The sequence below is a fragment of the Cyanistes caeruleus genome, chromosome 1 (genome assembly GCF_971803275.1).
Source record: "Cyanistes caeruleus chromosome 1, bCyaCae1.hap1.1, whole genome shotgun sequence".
Taxonomy (NCBI): Eukaryota; Metazoa; Chordata; class Aves; order Passeriformes; family Paridae; genus Cyanistes; species Cyanistes caeruleus.
Genome location: NC_141701.1, coordinates 123,689,204 through 123,702,407, shown reverse-complemented (window position 1 = coordinate 123,702,407; position 13,204 = coordinate 123,689,204). Strand labels below are relative to the sequence as shown.

At 40.1% G+C, this 13,204-nt stretch overlaps 1 protein-coding gene across 6 annotated transcripts in view; it reads right to left on the bottom strand.

The window, feature by feature from the left end:
• Positions 1-13,204, bottom strand: part of CRPPA (CDP-L-ribitol pyrophosphorylase A) — a 156,132-nt gene that overhangs the window by 27,448 nt on the left and 115,480 nt on the right. The window contains exons 17-19 of one of the 6 annotated variants that reach the window (XR_015277619.1): positions 11,965-12,054; positions 9,115-9,214; positions 6,859-8,735 (exon numbers count right to left, since the gene is read on the bottom strand). The gene's annotated coding sequence lies outside the window, so the exon portion shown is untranslated. Of the gene's footprint in view, positions 1-2,520; positions 2,682-6,858; positions 8,736-8,957; positions 10,886-11,964; positions 12,055-13,204 lie in introns of those variants that run through there. The other 5 variants (XR_015277618.1, XR_015277612.1, XR_015277620.1 and 2 more) reach the window with 5 other exon arrangements.

Genomic DNA, 13,204 nt, shown 5'->3' with positions numbered 1-13,204 from the left:
CTATTTTCCTCCCTGTCCCATCCCTACCTTGTCCTTATGGCACAACGGTCTCCAATACTAAGATCTCCTACTGACTATTTTTACCTCATTTTAAAAACAGCACAGTTCATCTCTTTTATCCTATGAGCAGACAAACACACACACACACACACACACACACACACATAAAAACATGTGGGGGAACCCTAACCAAAAACCCCTGGAAAAACCCCATGAGTCCCTCTGTGAATGTAGGGGATAGCTTAAGGATAGAAGCTGGTTGAATCCAGATTTGAGTTATGTGATTGCTTGGTGCTTTAGGAATTGTACTTTTAATGCAATAGACTAGCTGGCTGAAATGTTCCTAGATAGAGATCAAATAGTTCAGCCAATGAAGCCAAATGGTAATAGGGACCCTTCAAGTTTCTTTTAAGAAACACACAAATATGGTGGCTCAACATGTCACATTTTTTGCCTTATCTTTAATTTAGCTATTGAGGAAAGCAAGCAAATTAAGATTTTTTACCACCAGAAAACATAATTTATTCCACAACAAATGTTAACCTCTGCCTTAGTTTGTTTTCCTCTTTTGCACTTGAATATTATTGATCAATCACAAGAACAGAAGAACCTTTAAGTTCAGCCCAAATTGTCTGAAAGCTTTTCTTGGTTTTCCAAGCATGAATTTCACAGTATTTGGTAGAAAGAAAAATATTTACAATCTGGGTGATAGGAGGCACCTGAGGGGAGTGAAACCGATAGTGGGAATAGAAGTTTGATTCAACTGTAGGTAGAGTAAGAAGTTTGCCCAGAAAATACAAAAGATAAAGCCATCAATAAAAACTGTGGTCTTGAGATTCATTCCACAAATACTATAGTGCACTGTGGAAATAGCATCAGCAATTCCAGCTGGCAGCATAACAGAAAAACAAACATCAGCAGGGTATTAGAAACTGATCTAGGAGAAAAAAAAAAGTCATTTACAGGTAAGATATATTGAGTGAGATTTGTCCTATGACTGCAGCTCTTTTATGCAGGAGAAAGGTTCATGAAGTGAAAAGAGCCTCTGGAAATTTCAGATGCAACTGAAGGAGGATTTCCTTTGGAAGCCATGAGGAAGTTTTTTAGCTGTCCCTCCAAAAGTCAGTGGCAACCCCAGGCATCAAATAGGCCACCCACTGGAGATGGGGCTGCAGAGCCAAACCACGTGTGTTTCAGGGACCTTGAACAACGCTGTCACCAGCAGAGCACTGGACCTGGCCTCTGGGCTACATAAATTCCTCAAAAAATCTGAAGACTGCCTCACTGCTTGCAGGAGCCTAGGATAGAGAGAGGGCTGAAATGGGCTAAAACTGCCTGTACTTCTCCCTCCCATGTGAGTAGGAGTCCTGTTCTCTTTAGCTGGTGACATAGACTGCCATGCCTCACTGCCACTAAGATCCACATAGAGTACCCTTTAAATTTAAGGACAGGCATATTTTGAGAAAAGTAGTGAGACTAATATGGAGAAACTGTACCAGGAGAAATGAATGCTGTAGTATCCCATGAGAATGTCATGATTCATTTCACCATGAATTTCCTTGCATTCCCACAACAAGCCAAGCCAGAAGGAACTGCTCCCTTTGGGCCAGGTCCCAGTACACAGCTTCTTCCATGTGCAGGATGTTTCCACCATCATTGGAATAGCACAGAGTCAAGGGCTTCAAAAAGAAGATGAAGAACAATTCATCCACTATCTTAAAATCTCATATTTTAAGACTTAGTTCATGTCAAGTCACTTCCCATGACCATAAAACAAAACCTAAACAAAACAAGGAGAAGGAGAACTAGAGGGATATTCTTATCCTAATGAAAAAATTAGTAGGCACATAAGCCCAAAGGGGCACAAGGGGTATCATAAGCATTTCTTTGCTCTGACAAACTGCCTTAGCAGTAAGAGCACCAGAGAAGAGGCTGTCAGTGGCTAAAAAGAAGAAATCCCCAAAGTAGCCACAACATTCAAGGAAGTGCTCAAGCCTGAGTCAGCTGTTAATTAGGTAGCTTCAAGTAGAAGAAACCATTTACAGGAATTCCTGATTGAAAAAAAGTCAAAATCTCATGTGCTCCATCTGGCTTTATGATGGGTCAGTGAATATTAGATAGAACAGAGAGAAATGAGGCAAAAACTTTAATGGTGGCCAGGAAAAGTCTGTAACTCCTAATGACCATCTCGTTAACTTTTGTCCTCTCCATCAGCTTTCAGTTTGTCTAGATACTTTAGATTCACTCTGGGATGACTCACTCATTGAGGTGAATAAATTCTTTCCACCAAAAAAGCAGAAGGTGACATAATGTTTATCCTAGTGGCCTTCATAATCATTCCCCCAGTGTTTCAGGGGCAAGGCAGAGAATCAGATGCCATGATGCACAGTTTTGTGGTGCTAATCTAATTTGAAACAAACAAAATTAGGGAAAACAGTTCTCCAAATCTCTCATTTTAAATTTAATGCTACTGGTGTGATCTCATCATTCCAAATTACTGAATTAGGTAAATAAACTCACCTAAAATAAAGCTGCAGTGATGGTTTCTTGCATTCAGTTGGCTTGTATCTAATTTATTTTATCCCTATTAAATTTGTAGAACAGACTCTTGTAAGCATTTTCCAATAACTTCTAAATTTCTACAATTGCTGACATAGTGCCTCAGACAAAGACCTATAGGGCTGAAATAAAAATAGTGAAGGGTTCAAGATGACATCATGTTTTATGAACACAAGACGTGACCACAAATAACCTACAATAACCTTTAAAATTAGTTTTTTCCTGACTTCATAAAACAATATTTTATTTGGCAGGCCCTTATTGGCAAGCACTTTGAACAGTTCTATTTGTTTTCTGTAACCAGGAAGACACAACCAGTGTTTTCACATAGGTTTCCTCAGTACTGTGGTTTTGCCATTTTTTGCCTCTTTATTACTGCCTGCTGCTGTGTTGAATATTTTTCTTTGGGATGTTTATTAAGAACAAGGATATGAATTTTAAAAAAACCCCAAACTTTCTTTGTAACAGCACTGGTGAGTTTCTCCCACTGTAATATTACTGTATCAAAAACACAGAAATAGATCACGGTATCTAGAATGATCTGGTTGCTTTAAGTCTAAAGTTATGTAATAACATGCAGCTGGCTAAATGTATATTATGAGAAACTGAAGGAAATCAGCCCATATGTCCTTTGATGCATTAACCAAGACCAAGATTTAGAAATCCACCATAGCTTGTAACACCATATGAAATGGAGGAAGGGGCTTAGCCAGTGACTGAACTAAATAAAAAAAAAAAACCCTAAGCATTCCAGTTAAAGTAAATTAGAAATGAACATCATAGAGTGACAGAAATACTCCTGGTTTCTTAGGGAATTGTACCCAGGATTAGTTGCTATTTCATTCCACCATCACCAGTGGTCCTGGTTATCTGCTTATGAGAACCACAGCTTGAGAGATGTGTGCTCATAGTACCTCCTGCAAGAGAATGAGATTGCTCTCTGTATTTGACACTGCGCAAGCTTTTGTTGTTTTGAGTTGTGCTGCTGTGGACAAAATGGACCATTTTCCCACCACATTTGTAGGAGTAGTTATGCTGCCCCCAATGTTTTAAATATGCTAATTTGGGAGCTTGTGGAGTTTTTGTGGTTTGGGTTATTATATATATATATATACATGTGTACACATATATAGGTATATAAAAATATAAATCTCTATAAAATTTTTATTCAGTATATTTTTAACTAAGATAGGAATTTTGTCTGCACTCCCAAAGTGCACTATTCAGCAAATCCCTGCAGCCTCCATCCCCTCACCAAAAAAAAAAAAACAAACCCAAAAAAAACCCCAAAAACAAAACAAAAAAAACACCAAAAAAAATTAAAGTAAAAATACATGTTTGAGCAGGGGACATGCAATTAAGATGAGCTTTTCAGCTTCTGTGCAGTTTGGAACTCCTAGAAATTCCTCTTTCTTCTGTACAGTGTGAAGCCTGAGTGAATAAGGTAGGTTCCAATAATTAAACTTGCTCTATTGACCTAACCAAAATTAACTGGCCATGCAACAATGTAGCTGTCCATGTAAAAACAGGAAGTCAGATTTCCCCAAGTAACCCTTATTCACCATGAGAAAAACAGCTGGTGCTCTCCCTTTACATGCAAGTGTGGGGGCATGGATAAAAGATGTATACTTCTGATATCCTCTCTTTTAAAAGGCTGTGTTTTTTTTTCCAGTGGAAGTTTTCCAGCACTCAGTTCCTGAGAGGTAGGGCCCCAAGATAGTCTGGTCAAAATAGTTAGAATCATATCTTTGTAAGGAGAAGTCTATGAAATCAAACAAAGAAGCCACGTTAGTATAACATGAATAATCCTCCCTGACCTCCAAAGAGAAAAATAATAAAGGATTTATTATACTTTTTTTTCCTCCCTAAGAAAGAGTAATAAGAAAAATCCTCCTTACAACAACAATAACCACTGTCTCAGAATCAGAGCCTTTGTGTCACTGTTTTTCAGTAGTTACGCTACATTTCTCCCAGTACACTGCTGGGATTTTTTATTTTTTATTTTGCTACGCATGCTCGCACATCTGCTCCACATGTGTGATCAGCGACTGGATTTTCTGAGCTGAACATCCTGTTAAATGGACAGAGTGGGCAGATCATTCCTTAGAGAGCAGAGAATCTGCCTCTGGTGGATTGCTGCCAAATGCAATGGTGTAATAAAGAAAAGAAAGCTGCTCGTTCGGATTGCTCTGAAATGAACTGTGTCCTCTCCTAAAATTCCATCTGGTTGAGATCCCTGGAGGTGCAGTCCAACACACCTAGGTCTGGCAGTCTGTACATTTGATGGCTGTAAATGTCTCTGCGTAGGTTGACTGGGGGAAGGCAGGATCATTATAAACTAGGGGAGGTGAAACCATTGTACTCTCTTTGCCTTTCACCCACCCAGACAAAATTACAGACTAGGGTGGTGGAGGTGAATGTATTTTCCGCTGCTGACACTGACGGATAACCTTTAAAATAGGTGTTGTGGCTTTGACTTTCTCTGTATTGTCTAAAAGCTTTGTTTTCAGCTGTTGGAAACCAGCAACAGTCTGGAGTGATTCGTCTCTCTTCAGGTTTGGCCCTTTCTGCATTAATCAAGGTCTTCATAGAAAACTGTATGAAGGAGATTGAAGTGAGCATTTTGGTATGTGTGCAAGGAAATCCAGCTCCCAAAAACACGAGGGACTGACAACAGATGTACAAAGTAAGAGAAGAAATTAACAGATGCTCCCCAGTTTGGGCCATAATCGCCGATGAAACCCAATTCATATGGTTCATAGGTCACATTAGAGTCTGCTGCAGATTAATTTGGTTCTTTGCTGATGCTGGCAAAATTCCGATTGAAAGAGTGCTGGAGTATCCCTGAATACAAGTTGATTTTCTGAAGTAATACCAGTGCTACTAAAAGGATTCTTCTGTGAGTTTACTAGTCCTACATCAGGCAATAATATGACACTGGTTTAATCCATCTCTGTAATAGATGCCCTGTAGAATTTGGCAGTTTTATTCTCAACAAACCAAATATTTCATTTCCATTTTCCTCTAAGTCTACATGTATCCTTGTGAAATAAACAGGTCCTGGGAACAGTCCTGAGTATTGAATTATGATCATTTACAGTGTTAAAGAGTTAGGCGTCCCTAGCAGCCTCAAGGCTGCTGCCAGCTACCCTTCAAACCACTCCCAGGCACAAATCAGAAGCAGGGGATTTCCAGAACCATTCCCCAAAGACAATTTGTAAGCAGACACATGGTTTTGAAGGATAAGAGTGTTTACTAGAGCAGAGCTGGCTGCCCTGTACTCATTGGCCTTGGCTCCTGGGAACACTCTGGGAATGTCTCAGCTGTCCATTCATAGGCCTGGACAACTCTCACCAGTGAGACACTATTTTAAGGAGAGGCAGAATCTACCATTTTTTGAGACAAGGCTGTGGGTTTGGGGGTTTTTTGTGTCAGAGACAATTTTCTTTGTAAAAAAAAAGCACAAATCATAAAGCTCTGAATTTATTTTCAAGGCTCCCCTCTGCAGCTACAGCTGGATAGGGTTTTGTTTCTGTGATTATCATGGAAACTATTGAGTCCCTGCAGTAGTGTCACTGATGGGGTGAATCTCACAGCCTCTAACTAATGTAATCACACTGCCCCACTCAATACACCCTAAAAGTCTTTTGGTTTGTTTTTCCTGTACCAGAGGTGTTTTAAAATAACTAGCTGCTGGTTAAATTGTGAATTCCCATTGTTCTTGTTTATCCATCTGCTTGTAATTGTGCTGGTTTTGGTTCAAGATGATTTTTAACTAATTTGAAATCATTAATTTGATTATTGCTTACCACCCAGAAAGAAATGGCCAAAATCCAGGATTCTGCCTGTGCAAGACTTTTCAAGAACTTGGATTCAGCTCAAATACAAATGAATTACTATTTTTCAAATTTCTCTTGAGTCAGATATAATAAAAAATTGCATTAGAAACAGTTACTGAGGGGGTGCACCTTAAACAAATTCCTCCTTTGGCTTAAACTATTATTTTAACAACTATAAAACTGAGAAAAATATCACTTTTACTAATAGCTGTGCTGGCTCATCAGGTTCAGACCAGGTATTCCAGGGAAAATCTCATGTTTGACTGCTACTTTCTGGGCTTCCTTGCAAGAACCTGCAACCTGGCAGGAATTCCTGAACCAACCACCTTCCAGTCCCACGGGAGGTTTTGTATGAGCCAAACACTTTCAGGCTTTTTGCCCCCAGGCACTGGGGACAAATCAGAACCAAAGGCCAGGATTTAAGAGGCTTCCAGCCAGCTGGGAGTAAGCTCTGCAGCACAAATCTGTGAAGCCAGTGACCTTTCCACCTTGACTTTCTGCTACTCAGATTTTAAGAAATGCAAGGCCTTTGGTGTTCAGTGTTCTAGAGTCGATCAACCAGCTTTCTTCAATTAGTCGTCTGTGACAGAGCATTCCATTATACTATTTCTGATATAAATTAGTGAATAGACATAAGGTAGAAAATAAGAGAAGAGGAGCTTTTATTAACTAATCACTAAGATTAATTAGCGGTATGTGAAAAAGTTGAACTCCTAAAATGAGATGAAGGTTGTCCAGTTTGGCAGTGAGAGATAGTTGGGGAGAGGGCTTAAATGTTCTCATCCAGACCTCAGATTAGATTTGAAATATGTCAGGATGCATCTAAGGAAATCACACTTGCAAAATAACACTATCTGAGTAACCTAAAGAGCTCGCCAATTGTTTCAAATGCAGATCCTATCTTGATCAATTATTATGTACAAAAAAAGGATTTAGCAAATAGCTAGTTGAAATTGGGCAAGACCATTAACACAAATGCTGAAAAAATGTATTCGCTCATTATCTAAATTATGGTGACAGCATAATAACTGTTGAGGTGAATGAATTAGATTACAGAGCCCACCATCTGAAATTAACCTATTCTGAAGTTTCTGTAAGTTCACTTAGAAGTTTTCATCATTTTCTTGTTTTCTTCCTGCCTTTCTGTGTCCCCATTTGTGCTCAACCTTCTCTTCTGTTCCCCTTAAGCAAAAACCTCCCAGTAGTGCATTTTCCTTGTAGTGGCCACAGCACCACATGGCAGCAATGTGGCTCCTGCCACAGGAGGCTGGGGTCACACCACTTGTGCTAACAGGGGTCTGCAGTACCTCCTGTTAACCAAACCTCTGGGGGAATTCAGGGACAAAGAATCATCTGGAAGTGTACATGAGAAACACAGAGTTAGTTTAAACAGAAAAGACTCTTTCTTTGAGACTTTAGCAGCTGAACAAGGCACTTTGTCCTAAATGACATTGCCTCACTGTAAGACAGTAGAACTGAAAAATAATGTTTGTCTGTACAAGAATATTGAATTTGAGGCAAATCATCTCACCCACCATGTGAAATGCTCTGCTACTCCTTAAAGACCTGGAAAGTGTTCCCACTGGCTTAGGTGGGGTTTTGGATTGAGTCCCCCATATAGGTACAGTAGAAAGCCCCTAATCAAGCAAATAAAACTCAATGAAGTTAAACTTTCCTTTACTTTGCCCTTCTGCTAAAATGTATTCAATATTAATTGAAGTATTTGTCATTTTATAAGGTTACATATATGAATGGAAAATAATATAGAGGAAGACATAGTGTTGTGTATGATAAATAAGTGATTTTAGCACATATGGGGGTACAGAGGCAGATGTCATCAGAGCCATGCAGCTGTCTGCTACTGTACCTGGCATATGGCTTTCTAATCTCATAAAACTTTCAAGAAGACTCCATAATTCTGTGTAAAAAGTACTCCATAATACTACACAGAGTACTGTGCCATACCACACCACACACCTCTTCATTTTGCAAATACTATGACAGCATTATGAACTAGTGAGAGAAAAAAAACCAAAAAACTACTACTGGGGAAAAATGTTCGCCAACTTTGTCTCCTCAGTGTTCAGTACTGTTTTTAAATGCCTCAGCAAGTTGTTCTTAGGTGAAAGATAACAGTCTGCCAAGTCTTGAGAGTAAACATTTTGTGTTGGTCCACCCACAATGCATTCAAATAAGAAACTGGAGCTTACTCAGTCTAACTCAGGTTTAGCCGTCTCATTTTCAACATAGTTCGCTCTTCATGGCCTTTCAGATCCATCTCTTCATGTTCGTTCTCAGCCTCTTGAAGCTTCCTGCCTTTTCTTTCATGTTTGATTTCTGGCTTAATCAGATTTAGGTTATCATTATATTTGTGAACACGTCTGATGCAGGTGCCTCTTTTATTACTCACCTGCAGTCTGGTTTTAAATTAACATCTTAAATACTGACAGGATCTATTCTTGTTCCCCAAACTGCATATTGTTTACACATGTTTCTCCTAGGCCTATGGGTATTAAAATGCAAACAAATACATATATGCATATATTTGCATCCAGACACTTTTTATATATAGATTATAGATTTTATTTATAAAGTGCATGTGATATATATATAATATAGGCAACCCTTGACCATATATTTTTTTCATGAAGATTTGGCTCTAAAATGGAACATTTCTGAATTATAACAGCACCTGTTGATCTCTCTGTAAACTTACTTAACATCAGAACAGACTTCTGTTGACAGCAGACCAGCACAGAGTTTCAGAGTACCATGTATTTGAGGCCTCTTTCCATGTACAGTTGGTAACTTAGTGGCTGTACCAGGAGGAAGAAGATAGTACAAAAAATGAGAAAATCTTTGTCCCTGATATTATAGAGCAGGAGAGGAAAAAAATAAAGGGTGCAGGTAGTATTGTTCTAGGAAACAGAGGAGGGATATACACAGACTTCCGATCTCCTGTGGAAATCAGGATCGATGAGATTTTTCAGTTCAAAGACCAGGAAAAAGTAACCCAAAGTAGGAAAGCGACCACATGATAATGTGGGGCTGGAGATGTTGGGTTTGAGGCTGACAATCACTGCCTATGAAAGGGAGAGAAGCTTTGCAGCTGGTATAGCAAAAAGGAGTGTGGCCATCAGGACATGCAGCTGAGGCTGAGATACAGTCTGGAAAGGAATCTGACCAGAAGCTGCCAGAAAGCCTTGACCATTCTGAGAACGGTGTGCAGTGGTAGGTGCTGGCAGTGGGCTCCTGGTTCTGTCCCTCCCTGAAGCTACTTTGTTTTCTACCCCTGAACTGCACACAGATCACTAAAGGATAGAAATCTCTACAGTGTGGCAAGACAACCAAAACAACACATGAGCCTTTATCTTAAGAATTTTGCTGTCCTTATAGTAACTTGTGAGGAGATTGCCACAGGTTGTACGTGTGACTTAAATCCTGTTCCACCTCAGAAGATAAGAATCCAATGTTTTTTCTGGCAACTACTGAGCTATATAGTTTCTTGGTCTCCATTCCTCAGGAGAAATCTGATAAAGTATCTTGGACAATTTGTCAAAACTTCTGCTCTTGTTATCTTTTAGGACCTGAGAAACTGGCCAACATTCAAGGAGTTTGGACTGTTTCAAAGAGGAGAAACTGGTTCAGAAATCAATACCTCACTCAAGAAGTTTTGTATATTTATAAGGAATGGATTGAACCTCTTTTCCTGAGAAGGAAACCCCCAGTTATTTCTTGTATCAGTGTCCTTCTAAGTTACCTCCCCACAAGGACTCTCCTAAGACTTCTGAGGATTTCACAACAACTTATTTGTTGGTATCTGCACCTTTTCCTTCTATGCTATGAAAAGGAATATACTGCCGAGGAATCACAAGTAACAGAAGCCAGACTAATAGAAGAATCAAATTAACACAGTCATGCCAGGCCTGTGTTGCAGGTGAGATAGTAAGATTTGCAGAAGGCAGTGCTTAGAAGTGCAAGCCCAGAACAATGTGCGGGAAGCTGATTTTTGGGGGGAGTTAATGTTTACAATTTCCAGAAGCAACACCTTTTAAAGTATGGCTGGACCACTAGGTTACTGTGGGTTACTGTGGGGGTTATCCAAGCATGCCTTTTTCCTGCTTCCATCTTCCATTATTTTTCTCATCTATGCAACCATTACATTAAATGATATCCTTTTTAGCCTTTCACACAGACAGCTGAGATTCCTCAGTTGCTTTCAATATGTCCCTGTATTAGCGTGGAGACCAGTGGCACTCCATGAACAATTTGTTTACTTGATTCCAGGTGGTTAAAACTGCCAACTTCAGGAGAGCTTCACTGGACTGTACCGAAAGTACAAGGAAGAGTTGCAATTTCAACAGCTGTTTCCTCTTTCTATGAGTAGCATACAGAAAGAGATAATTAAACCATATGCTGCTTTACAGTTCTATCTGGAGTAAGCTCCTGATCTTCAAAGTGGACATTATGGATTTTAGTTAGAGTACCTGTGAACCAAAATTAGTTGTGTTACTTTCTTATGCAACACCTAGCTAAATCCTTTAAAACAGGTGGATCGTCACAGTCTTCTGTAAAAATAGAGAATGAGGTATTATGGAGAGGGGTCACATTGTAAGGAAAGGTGGGGGCAGAGGTAGCAGCAATTCTTGAGGGTGTGCTGCTGTCAAGCAGCGTAATTGCACCATCTCACTGTCAAGGCTATAGGTAAATCAAGACTCAGAAACTGTGTCTCTCAGCAAAATGGGAACAGCTCTTCCTGGCTATCACACATTGCTTGCTGCCACCTCTAATGAATGTTTATAAAGGACCTGGGGATCTTGTCATGCAAAATGTAACATATAAGCCACTGAAAATTAATTTTTATTGTGTACTTGTTTAAGCTAATGCTAACAGTAAACTAGTGGAAAACTTTGATGTCTGTCTCAAATAGATCAGAATAATTGGATAACTGGGTAAAATATGTGAAATCTGAAAAATATGGGCTGAAAAGTGTGATATGCTCACAGACAGAGAAAGGGAATTTGTCATTTATTAGCACTTGTATTTAATCTAATGAGAAAGATCAAGAATACAGCAAGCTGATACAGCCAGAATATTGTCTAAGTATATTGTACTAAGTCAGCACTTAGGTTGGATAAAGTATGTAAAAAGATCTGGTATGTATGGGATATTCAAACATCTTACAGGTAAGTGGTCTTTAGACAACTTTGACACTGAGTGGAGGAGTCCAATTAACTTGGAGCTATGAACCTTCTCTGAGCTGGGGTGAGGCACTTACTAACTACACCTCTAGCACTAGCGCTTAAAATAAGTGGATGTAAGAAGCAGTGCAAAAGAATAAAGAGATTGATGACAACTGAGAGTTACACTGACTGGCCCTGGCTTAAACACTGGACCTATAAATTAACACGTGTGCAGGTGCAGTTCTGAACGTGCCTTTGTGCATGTGCGCGTACTTTCGGTGTCTGCCAGACAAAGATCACAGGGAGCTATTGCAGCTCCCTCAAGCCCTGCTTGGCTCTGGCAGTTGTTGAGGAGCTGGTAATCGTTTCCCCAAACTACATACCAGGTGTAGCTCCCTTGGCTCTGGATCGTCATTCACAAAAACTGCTCTGGACCCACTTGGGAAGAGCCCACAGCTCCTGCACACACTATCCTAAAGAAAGAGAGCAAGTGAGAATGAGAGAATAAGTACTTTGGTGTGGAACAGATATTTATCTTCAGCCTTTGCTGATTCTATCTGTAGCTATTAATATGTGATTGCATGACATTATTTTTAAGATAATGAATTATCACAAATGTAATTTAAAAAAAAAAAAAGTGTAGTATTTGCTGAACAATAATATATAATAATATATAAATATATAAAATAATTTATTTTTGTAAGCTTTAAGTCTTAAGTTTAACTTAAGACTTAAAGTTTGATGGAGGTATCCGTGAGCCTCGGACTGGCTGACTACATCAGAGGGCAGAAATTTTAGGGTGTCTTTCCTTAGCTGGAAGTCGAACCTAGGTACATGCCAGGAGGGAGCCCTTTCACACGCACACATATCATAATATGATAAACCACTTGGCTAAATAGCTAATAGCTATTTGCTAATAGCTTTTGCTATTAGCTAAACCCATCGGCCAGCCTTTATCACACGTAGCACATAAATGGTGGCTGCTAGGGTTAAGCCGCCCAGGGGTTCGGTAGGTGCAGAGCTGCGTTACCCGCGCCGGGCTCGGAGCGCCCGCGGGAGCCCCGGGAGCCGCCGCCGCTCCCGCCCGCTCCCCATTCCTGGTGTTCGACTCCCCCTGCAGGGCCAGCCCTCCGCTCCCCGCCTGCGACTGCTCCCGGAGCCCGGCAGACACCCACCATGCACCGCCGCGTCCAGCAGGGGAACCCGCTCAAAGGGCTAGCACCTAACACAGCACTTCTATGGCAGCAGCAATCTTAACCTCATCATCGCTCTCTTTCTCTCTTCTTGCTCAGTATTTTAGGGGTTCGGCCCATTTCTTTATGGTTCTCAGGTGCTTCCAGAGATGCTGTTTTCCCCGTGCCTCCCCTTCTGGTACTGCCCCCTCCTCCTGCATAGCTGCCTCCAGCACACCTCTGCAGCATCTCTCTCATTGCCACTGTGGCAAAGCTGAGGAGCACAAATCATTTTTTTGTCCCTCCATGAAGTCTGACATTTGATTATCTTCAACTTATATCAAAGCCAGAAAATGGCACTTTCTTTTTTTTTTTTTTCTTCATATGAGTAGTGAGAGAAAAGGGAAATTTTGAAACATCTATCTGAGTATTTTCAATCAAAGTAAAACTG